This window comes from Malaclemys terrapin, chromosome 1 (genome assembly GCF_027887155.1).
Source record: "Malaclemys terrapin pileata isolate rMalTer1 chromosome 1, rMalTer1.hap1, whole genome shotgun sequence".
Taxonomy (NCBI): Eukaryota; Metazoa; Chordata; order Testudines; family Emydidae; genus Malaclemys; species Malaclemys terrapin.
In genome coordinates, this window is record NC_071505.1 from 293,269,748 (window position 1) to 293,285,254 (window position 15,507).

Genomic DNA, 15,507 nt, shown 5'->3' on the forward strand with positions numbered 1-15,507 from the left:
CAGAAGTAATGCCACTGAAGTCAATGAAGTGTAAAAGTAGCGTAAGGGAGAGGAGAATCAGGCCCATAGATATAGAATCCAGATGGACTATTGTGGCCATATATTCTGATCTCCTGCATAACATAGTAATTTATTAGCACTCAGTAATTACTGCATCAATTCCAATAATTTATGGCCGAATTAGAGCAGCGGCTCTCAACCAGACGACTGTATCCCTTGCAGGAGTCTGATTCCTCTTGTGTACCCCCAAGTTTCACCTCACTTAAAAATTACTTGCTAATAAAATCAGACATAAAAATACAAAAGTGTCACAGCCCACTATTGCTGAAAATTGCCGACTTTTTCATTTTTACCACATAATTATAAAATACATCAATTGGAATTGTACTTACATTTCAGTGTCTGGTGTATACAGCACTATAAACAAGTCATTGTCTTATGAAATTTAGTTTATACTGACTTTGCTAGTGATTTTTATGTAGCCTATTGTAAAACTAGGCAATACCTAGGTAAATTGATGTACTCCCTGAAAGACCTCTGTGTACCTCTAGGGGTACACATACCACTGGTTGAGAACCACTGAATTAGAACATATATTTTTAGAAAATCTTGGCTTAAAGACTTTTTTTTTTTTTTGGGGGGGGGGGGAGAATATTTACCAAAGAACACTAACACGTTCTTTACAACAACTGGGATAGCAGTATTACTGGCTTTGGACATTGATCAGATAGCCTCCAAAGATAAAGAATACAAGAAAAGACCATTTTTACATGAGCAATAACAAATGCAGAAATCAGTTCATGAGGACTGGCCCTCTGGGAGGAGTTTTTAGTCTGAGGCACAGTGTCTGAGACAGTTTAGTCATCTGTCTAAAGAAAATGTCCTGAGGTGTGGCAATTACTACTATGAGAAGAAAACAAAGAAAAAAGCATTGCATAAGATATTTTTAATGAATGATCGTTTCAGTTGAATGCTTTCTCCCATGCTGCCTCTCGTGTCTGTAGAAAGCTCCCTATAAACATCTGCAAAACTAGCTCATTCTCCTCTGTGGTGGGGTGTAGAAACCCCACACTGGGCAACCAGGGGTTAAGGAACAGCTCTGGGCTCAGCCAGCCCTGCCTCGCCACTACGTGTAGGAAATGCACCAACTGGAGGAGGAGTTAAAAGTCAGGGGAGCAGCTCACTTGCTGCAGACCAGGGAAGAGAGCAGACCTGCATCCTGCAGCTCCAGCCAAGAAGAGCTGAAGGAAAGGCAGAATCTTTCCCTAAAACAACTGCCCAAAGGTCCCTCCCTGGGGGAAGGGAGGACCTGCCACAGAGATAGCCTGAGAGGGAAGCATTCTTCTCCCGTTCTCATATGAACTTCGGGTTTTGTTAATCCCCTTTGTTTTGTTTCGACTACCCCAGCAGGGGAAAGACTTAGCACCATAGGCGCTGACTCCACGGAAAAAATAGTGGGTGCTCAGCCCCCACCAGCCACCCACCAGCCACCTGCCAATCAGTTGCTCAGTGGGCCCTGCCAATCAGCTTTTTAGCAGCCTGCAGGAGGAGCTGCGGGGAGAGGGTGGAGCGGGGTTGGGAAGAGGTGGAGCAAGGGTGGGGCCTTGGAGAAAGGTGTGGAGTGAGAGTATAGCCTCGGGGCAGAGAGGGGGTGGAGCACCCACCCGAAAAGAAGAAAGCTGGCGCCTGTGGTTAGCACTGACCTGGTATGGGGACAGGGCCTTGCCACAGCAGGGGGCAGTTGCTGCCCCGAGAGAAAGGGAGCTACCACACTGCACATAGCCACCAGGAGGTGCCTTGTGGTGAGTGGACACCCTTCACGCTGCCTTAACCCAGATGGTAACTTCGGGACAATTGCTGGGAGGTGGCAGGAAGTGGCCCAAGGAGGACAGCCTTAAGTCCCCCTGGTTGTCAGATTACTGATAGCCCTCAATGGGTCCTGGATTGGAGCCCAGTAGAGTGAGAGGGCCCAGGCTCCCCTACCAACAATCTGCCTGCCATTCATGGAGCCAAAGCCCCTGGCCACGAGGCGATGCTCCCCTACCAACCATCCCCCTGTCACCTACTCCTTCAATACCCTCCTTTGAACTTTTCTTTGCTGTGACACCTACACAAACATTGACAATGGCTAGGCTGCCAGTGTGCTAAGACCACAGCCTACCGTGCTGACCATATTGTACAGTTGTTTCCGTGTACTCCTCAGTCGGTCTATCTATATCCGTTGTGTCTTGTCTTGCACTTAGATTATGAGCTCTTTGCAGTGAGGGTGATGGTTTTGGTCTGTATTTGGACAGCATTTAGCACAATAGGGTCCTGGTCCATGCCTGGGTTCCTAGGCACTATGATCATACGAATAATAAAGAATGTCTCCTCCCCCAATTGGCTATGTAAGTCTGCTTAGTCACCTTTATTGTAGGCAGTTTGTACCACTGCAGGCTTTCAACACTGTCCTCTAAACCCTTCAGGGATAAGGGCCCTCTTATCAACGTGTAACTAACCCCTCCTTAGGCACCATCCATTAACTTGGCCCACGGCTCTCTCCTCAGCCACATGGTGAAAGTCAAAGGGGCTGCCTGCACAACTTACTCAGTACAGACCTGCTGAGCAGGACTTTTCTTATTAACCTTCATTCAGCAGAAACTTACATCTCCCTCTGGCACAGAAGGACATTAATGCTATAAGCGATTAAAAAAGACACTTCTCCAATGTGATTATTATTAGTAAGGAGTATTCTAGCCACTGGGTCAAGAGGGGAATTCTGCCTTTCTCCTTGAGGGATGTCTGGAGCCCAGGGAAAGAGGTTGCCTCCATCTTCTTAATTTGTTCCCATCAAACTGCTACATTTTTTATGACCCTCTGCTGGTTTATTAACAGGACAGTTTATGGCAATATCTCATGCCACTTCTATCTGTGAATATTACACCAGAGAGAGCGAGTCTCCTTTAATGCACAGGAGCAACACGACAGCTTGATAAAGACACATCACACTTTCATGCTGTTATTAGGTAAAGTAACCGCCATGATTTCCTCTTTGTGGTAACTGCCCAGTTAAATTGTCAGTGTAATATAGTGCCCACATGCGAGTCATGCTGCATTGGGCTACATCAGCTCAGAAAGCTAATGTAACCTAATAGCACATATCACCTTGTGTCAGAGGAAAAGAAAGTGCCCAGAAACAGGTTGTTTCTGCATGAGCTGTAGCTCGCGCAACAAGGCGTCCCTCTAATTTTTAACAGGCTTTAGGGGCTGAGTTATTTCAATTGACAGCATGCCTCATTTTGAAAGGCTGCCTCTCCTTTTGTTCATGCTCTGGCATTTGGTACTGAGTGCTATACTTAACCTGAGTAAACAGCAGCCAGCATCACAGATTGAAGACAGCACTGGTGTCACCATATAATTTTGTTACTGTGCTCTTATCCCCAGAGCTGATTTGTAGTCAGAATTTTGGTTCTCTCACTGAGCAAGCATTAAGACCATCCCAAATTGACTGTAGGCTTTTTGTCACCAAGTTTACGCAGGGGATGGGGGAACCATAACCCCTTGAGGGTCAGTGCCTGACAGTCAGAAGCAAGAGTGTCCTAGAAAGGGAAAATGTTCTGCTATGATAGCAAAGCATAAGCAGTTTCAGAAAGCACAAGCAATCAGCACTATTCCCAAGGCTTAATTTGTGCCAGGGCCATGCCCCGGCCCCTCTGGGCTTGGCAGTTCATAGCCCCGGCACCTCCGGGCCTGCCAGTTCATAGCCCCGACACCCCTGAGCTTGGCAGTTCGTAGCCCCGACACCCCTGAGCTTGGCAATTCATAGCCCCAACACCTCCGGGCATGGCAGTTCATAGCCCCGGCCCTTCTGGGCTTGGCAGTTCATAGCCCCGGCACCTCTGGGCCTGCCAGTTCATAGCCCCACCACCTCCGGGCTTGGCAGTTCAAGCCCCAACACCTCCGGGCTTAGCAGTTCATAGCCCCAGCCCCTCTGGGCTTGGCAGTTCATAGCCCCGGCACCTCTGGGCTTGCTGCATCAGTTATGAATGTAAAAAAATTGTCCCAACACCTCTTTCATTACAAATAAAGCACTGATTATTCCCAACCATGTCATTCCTTTCTCCAACACACAGACGGGACGCCCAGTTAGGGCTTGTCTACAGGGAGCCGCAATGCACATTCCAGGGGTGTGATTTCTAAAGCACACCGAGGCGCTGCGCATTAATTGGTCTGTGTCAATCCCACTGGTGCGAACTGTAAGTTCCCTAGTGCGCGAGGAGCCGAACTTCTTTGAGAAAAACTAAAGTGAACACGAGGACTGTCTTTAGCAAGGCCATTATATGGCCCCCATCGCTGTAGGAAGGGAATACCCATCGGATATGAATACCTCCAAGGAGCTTTATGCTGTATAGGGCATTGCTGAGCAAAGACTGCACTGCACTGTTCTGCAGCTGCGTTCCTCCTTGTTCTTAGCTTACTTGGGTCAAAACCCCTGAGCCACCCTAAACCCTAAGTTACACCGGCTTCTGTGGGTGAATCCCAATGGATGGCAGAAATTCCAGGTGGTTGGGGGATTCCAGCACTGTGAGGTGTCTGCAACCCCTGTTCTGCCAATGAGCCCACAACCAGCTAGCACAGCTGCTGAATGGGCTGCTGTGGCCATAGGTAGCTAGAGTGGTCCTTGCACTGATTCAGCACAAACCCCAGGGAACCTCTGCCAGAAAGGTTCCTTGGGAGCTATTCTCCCCTGGCTGAATCCCCGGGAAAGGGCACTGATGCAAACACTGCCTGACCTGTTCCGGTGGTGAATCCCACATGTGGCTTCAGCTGCCCCACTAGTGCTGGAGGGTGAAATTTGCACACCTCTGCATTTATTCTGCATATGAAGAGCTCTCTGGGTTATATTATAATCAGGACTCCAAGCTTCTAATCTCTGCCACTGACCTTGAGTAAGTCATTTAACCTTGCTGTGTCTCAATTTACCCATTGGCAAAATGGACATAATATCTACTTCATGGGGGTGTGGTTGAAGCTTAATTAATAAATGTCCTCTAAGCTCTCAGACTCTTGGATGGGAGGCATTACTGATGTGTAAAGTGTTGTTATCATAATTACTATGTCTTATTGTATTACCGAGGGCCTCCAGCCAGCCAGAGCTGCACCAGGTGACTGCTTGCTAGCATTGTGCTCTTTCCCATCCACATGCACCAAATGCAACTTGGCTGCCAATGGTATTTTTCAGATAATAAATCCTCCAGCAAGTTCAAGTTAAACACAGCTATGCCGGAGACAATGCAAAAGTGGTTCTTGTCCAGAAGGAAAGATCACTTGTAATCATACCACACTTTACTAGCTAATCCTCTTCCTCCTCCAAGAAATTCACACTCCTCTGACTCAGCTTCTGTTCCCATGGCACTTGGAACACACAGAGCCTGATTCTGATCTCAGTTATACAGTGTGAATCAGGACTAAGTCCACTGAAGTCAATGGAGTTATACTGGCATAAACATGGTGTAGATTAAATCAGACTGGGGCTAATTAAGCATATTATTATTTACCCCAAATTTCTTAATTACTTGTTCCTCATCTCTTCTCATTTGTAATGCCGTTAGCTGCATTTCTGCCTTACCCATGTGGCATGGCCCCTTTTTCCACACAGAAAATGGAATAGACCCCATTGCTCTAAGAACCAGATTGTGCTCTCAGACACGCATGTGCAGCGTCCCTTTAAGTCGGTGGGATTTGAACGCGGGTTTCTGATGCCAGAGTTTGACACCAATGCACTTATTTCACCTGTTCAGGGTCATGAAAGGAGAAGAGAGATGACTAGTACGTTGGGAAATGAATTCATGGGCTATGCTTTAGTCTAATCTACCTTTTCAATTATGTTGATAGTAGTGGAGGAAACTGATTGATACTGCGCTCATAGGTCAGCCAATTTTAGTGAAAGATATCTCGCTTATGCAGGGTTATGCCCTGCAGCTACCCTGCTTTCTTAACTACATGTGAAAACTAGTCTCTCGACAGCAGGTTCCTCATGTCCTAGAAATAGGTCATGATGTCTACGATGCGCTTTTAGATATTTTGCCACAACCGACTTACTGCACAAATGCCAAGGTCGGACAATCTACAGAAGGTTATCTTAGTAGTATCGCTGCTCCAATCTGTTTATGGTGTCTTTGCATTGTAAGTGGAAAAATCATGCTTCAGATAGGGTCAGAGCAGCAGCTGATCTTAGCAGCTGAGTGTTGTATGGATTTGAATGGTGGGAATGATGTAGCTTTTGGGGATGCCAGAGAGGAGAAGGAGGATGTAGTAATCAACACAGGAGATGAGGAGCCTCTGACTAAGGGCAGGTCTTCACTACAGGGGGGGTCGATTTAAGATACGCAAATTCAGCTACGCGAATAGCATAGCTGAATTCGACATATCGCAGCCAACTTACCCCACTGTAGGGACGGTGGCAAAATCGACCTCTGCGGCTTCCCATCGACGGCGCTTACTCCCACCTCCGCTGGTGGAGTAAGAGCGTCGATTCGGGGATTGATTGTCGCGTCCCGATGGGACGCGATAAATCGTTCCCCGAGAGGTCGATTTCTACCCGCTGATTCAGGCGGGTAGTGTAGACCTAGCCTGAGAGAGTTAGCTGTGTGGGCAGAAGGAAAAGACTGGCTTTCGGATATAGGACAAAGCATGAGGATATATGGTCTGGATGTATGAAGTAAGGGAGAGAGAGAAATCAAAGATTTTCTCAAAGGTCGTCTCATCAGCTCTCTCTGGCATTTATAAGTTCGGTTGTAATAACTGGGCCTACAAATTTACCCTCACTGTGAGCTCAACTGTAAAATGTATATAAAAGTTCATAAAATATCACAGTAACCTATAATAACAAATATTGATGGGAAAAGGTAGGAAAGGGTTACAGAAAAACTGAATGAGTCTAAACAAAAAAGCCTCCTGATGTAACTCAAGGACGATGTTAAAATCATGGCTGGTAAAAACAGAAGCTGTGGAACTGGAAATTAATGAACCAAAATTGATGAGTTGGATATTTGGCCTAACTGGTGAACAAAATCACGAGGGGATGGGCCATTCCACCCATCATTCCCTTTGTGGGGCCTTAAAGAAAGAAACTTTGGGGGGAAAATACGGAAGTGCAGATGGAGGCTACTGAAGTGAGCTTCACAGTCATGGCTGCCACCCCCACCATCTCCTGGGACAACAGGCCTTTGTCCTAATACCGGCAGATGTCCTGAGAGAGGAACCCAGATGATGACTCCACCCCTATCAGCTCCAGCTGAATCCCAAACACCACCTGAGATGAAATGTGATTGGACCTTTAACAGCAGCAGCAACAACAGCTTTCCCCAAAAGGACAGTTATCGCCATCTTTGATACCATCTAAGAGACTGTCAAACAAGAGGGTTTTTCCTTCTAAAACTCTTTCCAGCTACAGGGAAAGGGAACGAGGGATGTTGTTAAAACAAAAACCTTATTTAATACTTCACATTTCAAATGCGTTAGCCAGTTTTGTTTTCTTTTCTTTTCTGAATCTTTAATAAAAAGTTAAAAGGGTTTTTAACAGTGTGTTTGCAGCGATAAGTAGGCCGAGGTCTCTGTATACCAACCCCAGACCTTGTTTAACTGTTTAATGTTGGACAGTGACTGGGTTATGTTAGCAACTTTAATATACGCTATTGGAGCTGGAATTACCGCGGCTGCTGGCACCAGACTTGCCCTCCAACCCATTTATTCCATCTGCATTAATACAACAGATCCCATCCTGCCCTGTCTGCAAATACTTTCAGTTCTTTGATTGGTAGCAACGAGTATATTTGACGTTGCAAGCCTGGGTTACAAACCTGGGTTTGCATTTTCACTCACGCATTACTTCCTAAGGGCTAGACTGTACAATCTTTACTCACCTTGTTGAGCACATACCTCAGTGGAACTATTCATCCAGGAATCTGCTCACCAATGTAAGGCTTGCTCAAGCTAGCCCTAATACATTAAAAATATAGTGTGTTCCAGGTGATGATATAAGAATAATCACTGATAGCCGTATTATGGCCTGGATTTCAATGAGGAGGTCAGTTTAATGTGGATGACATGATACAGCCTTTATTTGAAGCAGGGCTATTGGAAAGACCCTATTGCTTTTCTTTCTCTCTTTTGAAATACAACTCATTTATTCTGATATACACCACCAGTAAGAAAGAGCTTCTGTCTCTAGCTCGCGACAATTTTTTAAATACAAAAATGAACCACTCCTGCAATCAAACAACAGTTGGAGTAGTTTAAAATAGTCATTCAAAGGGAAGATAGTTCTAATTTGCTGTGAATCTCTTAATCAAAGGTCTGTGTCCCAGAAACTGACTGACTGCTCTTGAAAGTGTGACGAATTTTGTCTCTGTGATATTCAGCCCTTTATTTAATGCTATGGCATTACATTGCTACAGGCGATGTCTTCACTGCTAAAAGAGGTGTATTTTTACATCAAGACAGCTATCTTGAGTTGAAATCTTAATGGAGACAAGGTATCGTAGTTTTTGCCTTAATGTAGCCAGTCAAGGTCAACACTATGGTGGTTGTAGCTATGGTTTATCTCCACTAGCTACAATGAGGTAAAAACTACCTTGTCTTCACTAGGATTTTAAATCAAGATAGTTAACTTGAGATAGCTATCTTGGTGTACAAATACCCTAATCTTCACTGCTAAAAGAGGTGTATGTCTATATTGCACTCACAGGGTGTGACTGCAACTTCAGATGACAAACCCAAGTTAGCTTTAATCTCACTAGTTTGGGTCCCGGAGCAGTGAAGCCACGGCAGTGCATGCTTCAATATAGGCTCATCCTGCGAGTAGTTACCCAGGGTTCCAGGTGGACCTGCATTGAAGCTCACCATGCCATGGCTTCACTGTTCTGGGACACAAGCTAGCTAGATTAAAGCTAGCTTGAGTATGTCAGCTTGGACTGCTGTCACACCGTCTAATTGTAGTGTAGACATGCCCTTAGCCACAGTCTACAATGTACTTCGTAAGAGATAGCTCTAGGTTTAACACTGCATAGATACTAACGTTACCACATCAAGCAGTTGTTCAGTAATTCATATAGGATTGTTTGTTTTTTCCTGGTTATCTATCTAGGTTTTTATAGCATGCTTATGGCCCGAGTATTTGAGCACCCTGTATCTAGTAAATTATAATTTCTAGACAGTTTTATAAAATGCTTTAATAATTTATATCAAGCCCACCGTGATAATATCTTAAAAAATTAAACCCATCAGTATCTATTGGCAACAACCGGCTACAGAACAAACAGCTCATCACTGTTAGCCACTGCCATTGAGATATCCCCATCCAGCTATTGACCTCAATTCACAAAAACCAGATCAAACAGATGAGGTTTGACCTGCATTCTGTAGGCCATCACATTTGGGCTCTGTGTATAGCAAGAAAGTCAATCTGAGAATTTATACTATTTTAAATGGAAATTTATAAAATCATGATACATGTAACACTGAAATACTGAGTTATTTGAAATCCAGTTCACACCGTGTAGTATAACAATGACATGCCTTGGGAGGGTTGTAATTTTTTTTTTAAATGCAAGGATGCTGGATTATCAGCTGAATAACCTGGTGTTATTTCACCCCCTCCATGAAGCAAGGCCATTAGAGACACTTTTTTCTTAATTACTCAGCAATCCCACTGAGATTAATTTACCTCCAGGGTTGAAATATGCCAGGCATTTAAAGTGCAAACCAAATGATTGTATTAAAAGTTTGCCAGAAGGACTATCAGTATTTTATGTGCATAACATCCCAGTTCAAGTGGTTTGAAAAGGTGGCTGTGATGTATTTAGTTTAATTATTCCTTTCATTGCTTTTATAAATGTAGTATACATACTTCACGCTGTACACCTAGGATATATCTGGCACATTCGTTTTTAACTAAAAACAAACCAATAAGTAGACTCTGTTTTTCATTAAATGTATTCATTGCATTACTGTTAATAATGAAAAAATACAAAGTAGATTATAGGAACAATAAAAAACTTAATGGGCTAGTTAGTAAAGCATAAAAATAAAGGCCCTCTTTGATTTAAAGAGTGGAACAAATTTAAACAACATGTGCATGTCTGAAATGTAAGACAGCAGGCTTTAGAGGAAAAAGCACAGGGTCTGGAGTTACGAGTTTTTCAGTTCTAATCCTAGTTTTGCCACTGACTTGTTATGCAACACCTCTCTGTGCTTTAGTTTAGCCAAATGAAAAATAAGGATAGTAATAGTTTAGTACCCAGCAGAGGTGAGATGAAGATTAGTTAATATTGGTACAGAGCGTGAATGAGTAAAGCACTCAGTATTATTAGAGTCATGGTCACGTGGTGATATTATTTGGCAACATGGTTAGTACTGTGTGTAAATTAAAACATCCAGCTGGCGTTTCTTTGCTGATTAGTTACGTAATGTATAGTCTTGTGGGAAGCAAATCCACACACAAACACCTACACAAAGGCACAAGTGCAAGAATGTTTTATTAGCAGCGCTCCAGCAGCCGACTTCATACTCTGTAAAAGCCCTACTGATTGATCCTGCCAGCAGTGCTTGGGTTTGCAGTTTAAGAGCCAGCCTTAAAGAGACACACCACTGCATGGAACAAAAGCAAAATTAAATGAAAATAGTCTCTAGACGTACCCCTGAGGGTGCAATGGCCAGTTCGGGGTAATGCTCTTCATGAGTTTTTAAACATAGCTATGCCTTTTGATTTTGTATGATTATAATATGGGCATAAATCCCAAGTCACACGACAGTGAGAGCCAAGTTTTTATAATCAGTTAGGAATGTGACCAGTTTTACAGCCACAAGTTACAGGTTTCCATTTGTGTCGACACACTAGCTTCTATGCCATCATAAATGTGTTTTCGCAGCCACACCTGGCTCTTTGGCTGATCACGTTTTTAAGAATACATTCTGGGCAGATATCCCATAGTGGCCCAGCAGCAGCTGCCAATGCAAGTGTAACCCAGATACCTCCTGGGTGTAGTGCTCTATCCTCCCTAGTGTCACTGAGACCACTTAGAGAGAGAGATTAATGAGTCTGCCACAGTCTTAGCTAAGGGTCATGTGGCTTTTAGCTCATACAGTAGAGGCTCATGCATTTAGCTCCAGAAATCCCAGGTTCAATCCCATCTGCCGACAACCGGGGTCTGTCGGTGTTACACAGGGACTATGGGTATTTTTGCAGCTCCCTCCTCAAGTGGGATTTCTTAGGCAAAATTTATAATTTTCTGCCTCCAAAATCTGCCATTTACTGTGTACTTGTACAACCCCCCGGATGAGGTCTCTAGGTGTTACCACAATATGAATGTCAAATAAATAATAATAATGATCAAGGGCCATAGTGGCCATTTTGCATCATTGAGACTTTACTGGCCCTTCAGGTGGTTGCATCTTCCATTTTCTGGATGGTGATGCCTAAGAACAGAGCGGAGATTGTAGCAGCATCCAGAGATGTATTAGGTGTGGGCATAACATGAAGCAAGTGCTGCTGACCCATGTAAGCCATGTTCCTGAAACAATGGAGGGTTCTGAACAATACCGGGATTTCCCAAATTGTGCAGGGGCTATTGACAGAATGCCCTTCCCAATTCTTTGCCCTCACAATCGGGCCATGGAGCTCTACAACCAAAATTTTTACTCTGCTCTGGTGGGTCACAGATGGTGCTCTATGGATGTAAACGTTGGCTGACCTGGCAAGGTTAATAATGCCAGGACATTAAAGAATTCCATCCTGCAAAGGAAGAGACAACCAGGGATTCTGTTCCCCCACCACAGCAGAGAAATATGTGGTGTATCTGTGCCAGCTGTGATTCTTGGCAACCCAGCCTACTCCGGCTAATGCAGCCATAGCCACATTAGGAGGATGGCAACAAATGGTAATTTTAGTACCACTTTGGTGATGTGACACAGACAGCGAGTGTTTGGGAGACTGAAGGGGAAATGACAATTCCGACCGAAGCGAAATGGCACAGCATTGGAGTACATCCCTACAGTCACGGCTGCTTGTGTTGTGCTCCCTGTTGTTTGGGAAAGCTGCGAGAACACATGGGCTGCTGAAGCTGGGCATTTTCCTCAACTCATTGTGAGCCCCGAGGCTACTAGTGATGGTCTTGCTGTCGTGGTGAACAAGGTAAGTGCAGTATTTCACTCATACGTATCCTTGAAGTCAGTAAGAGGAAGAGGAGTGAAATCCACATAGTGTGGTGCTTCTGTTAAATGTTCTTCATTATTTGGCCTTATTCTAATCTAATTAAATTGACTTCAGGCATTCATGGCTGTATGTAATAAAATGAAGCATACATTGAACTCTGTTCCCGGGCTTTTTATGCAGGCACATGTGATCACAGAACAGGATTTTTATTAGGAAAACAATCATGCAAAGCTGGAATAAAAGTGACATTTAAATGTCAGCTCTGCTGCCTGCTTGCAGCTGGTGGGTCACGGGGAGGTGAAAGTTCTTGTCTCTTTCCACGCAGTACTAGTGGGAAGCAGTTCTGAGATTTGAGGATGGGGAGGAGGCATCAAGTTTGGAAGGTTGAAGAAGTGTTGTTGGACTTATTGTGAGGCTGGAGTGCATGAGTAGTCCCACTGGCGGCCTGGGAGGTGATGATGATGGTGTCTCTGGGCATGTCTACACTTACCTCCAGATTGATCGATACAGCAGGGGTGGATTTATCACATCTAGTGAAGACGTGATAAATCGGCCACCGAGGGCTCTCCCGTCGACTCTGGTACTCCACCGGAGCAAAAGGCACAGGCGGAGTCAACGGGGGAGCATCAGCAGTCGACTTAGCGCAGTGAAGACACCATGATAAGTAGATCTAAGTACATTGACTTCAGCTTCATTATTCACGTTATTCACATAGCTGAAGTTGCGTAACTTAGATCAAACCTCCCCCCCCACACACACACACACTGTAGACCAGGCCTCTGTCACCATTTCCATCATAGACTGTATGCTTCCAAAGATTATCTCCTCTCTTGAGCTTCCTTCTCCTGCTGCCTCTCCACCAGCCTCCTCCTTCCTTTGGCGGCTTCCCACTATCCCCAAAACACCAAACACCAACGTGCAGTTATCTCAAAAGGCTCCGAGCACCTGCTCTCCTGTGGAAGACACTAGATCCAACACAGGCACTATGTGTTTTGATAAAAAAAACTTTTTTCCACTTCCAGCCCAGTTTCATTTTTTTCTGGCTCCTGACGGCGTAATGCTGTGCTTCAAGATGGCACCCTCTGGAAGCTATGCATCTCAGGAAAATCAGGATTTTGAATTTGCTGCAGGAAAGGAGGAGAGCTGGGATGGAGCAAACCTTCTTTCCACACAAATGGATTACTAATTAGCAAACAAGAGTTTTATGGTTTTCATCTCCTGTACGTAAAAGTTTCCCTCAGTCTGCAGGTCCCTCTTTAAATTTACACCGTGGATGAGAAAGCATCCTTTATTCTTGCATTTCCACATCATTTCCCAGTGCTCTATCATTATTGTAAGGGCAGCCCTGAGGGTATCTCTATTTGTGTTAGAGGGTGTCGGTCTCATTTACGGTTAATTTGGGCGAGATCAACTCCACTTTGCTTCGCAGGACTGTAGCACAGAGCCAGATCTGTTTATGAGACACACTTTATTACAAATAGTGGTGCCCTTAGGGTACCACATCAGTTTATAAATACTTAGTCACCCTTATTCTCGTAACCCATTAATTGCCAGCATTTTCCATTTTGTTAGCTAAATAATGAGATGATTCATGGCTATAATCTGTTTCCACCTGGAAAGTGACATCCTAACTAATGAAACTGGGGTAAGAGACATTTATTTGCAATCTAATAATACTAATGGGATATTTACATAGCCGCTTTTTGTCGAAGGATCTCAGTGAACTTTACATACACTTAGAGAGCAGTTAGGAGGAGGAAGAAGGGATTAAGGGCAAAATCCTTGTGTGACACCTTGTCGGGGTGTGGGAGTGCAATCCAGACCAGTGAGAGGTTGTGTCACCACCTGTTCTGTAACCTTGGGTGCCTCACAATGCTTTGCTGTTATAGCTCCCAACCTGGAATGCTCACAACCAGCCTGCCAGCATGCAGTCACACCCTGAGTGTCTGTGTGCTATGCAGATCATACCCCCGCCCAGCCCTTCTATAGCCCACTCTGGCTTCCACCAGCCTCAGTTATTACTTGCAGGGTGACCCCAATGCACGCTCAGTTCCAAATTTTCCCAAAACCGTGTGCTCCGCGTGTCCAGCCTTTCCCTGGACAGTTCACAGAAATAACGTGGTTCGTTTGTTCCTTTAAAGACACAAAAACACATTGTGTAAACTTAACTGGGGGGTAAAGACACCCTTCCCTTTAAACACAGCACTGAGTTGCTTTATGGTAAAAATGAAATAAATGTATTAACAAAATAGACATAGGATTAAGTGAAGTCAAGTAGAAGGTAAAACAAAATAGGGCATGCTTCTAAAAGTCTAAAACCCAATCTAACATGATATAAGCTTTGTTCAAGATGTTTTCTCTCACCAATCATTATTCTTTCCGATATGTCTGACTTTCCCTCAGTCAGTACCTTCCACAAAAGTACAAGGTGCTAGCGTTCCTTGTCTTCCTAGATGAAAGATCTTTGCCTAAGAAGGTTTCCCACCTATATTCAACTCCAGAGCCTTGAACCCCCACTTGGTTGAAGGACCCATCTTTCTCAACTTGCAAGAGCTCTGGTCTCTTGCCTCTGTCTAGTGATGGATGCCAAAGATGGCTTCTGTCCTTGCTTATATCTTCCAAAGTTCTATGAACTTGTTTCAAGAGACAGGATGACCTCATGCTGTTCTTCCCTTCCTGTGGGCTTCCCCTCCCTCTGTACGATTTCTATGTGAACGGAGTTTCCATTGTCTCTGATTCCACCATGCTTAATTTACATAGGAGACAAGTAGATAGCTGTGACATTCCCTTCTGTCTGGGCACACTGTACAGCCTAATATCAATGAGTATCCATAACTCCTTACACAGTGTTAATACATACATTTCACAATGATATTAATCACCAGTATGGCATTAGCTTTCAGTGAAGACCACACTTTATACACTCTTATAATACAATAATATTTTATAAAATCAGTCGATGCAATTTCTTTTCACTTGGATGTTCAGAACCACCACCACCCCTATGTCTTTATAGACCAATAAATCTTTGAAATGGGTTCTTCTGAGAGTTACTCCTCAAAGTAAAGTTTATTTAAGCTATTAGGAAGGCAACATGGAGTCTAGTGGTGAAGAAAGCTCCATGCTCTTTCTTCCCCTACTTGTGTTTTCTGAAATGCAAATTGTTCTGTTTCTTGCCACTTCCTCTCCTTGCTGTCTTGATGGTCCTGTTTCCACTTTTATGCAAATATGGACCTTTGTTGTCATTGCTAGAAGATCAGACTGGTCAGAGAATCAAATACGCATACCTTTGTCTAAAGCAACCTGTTGACCAA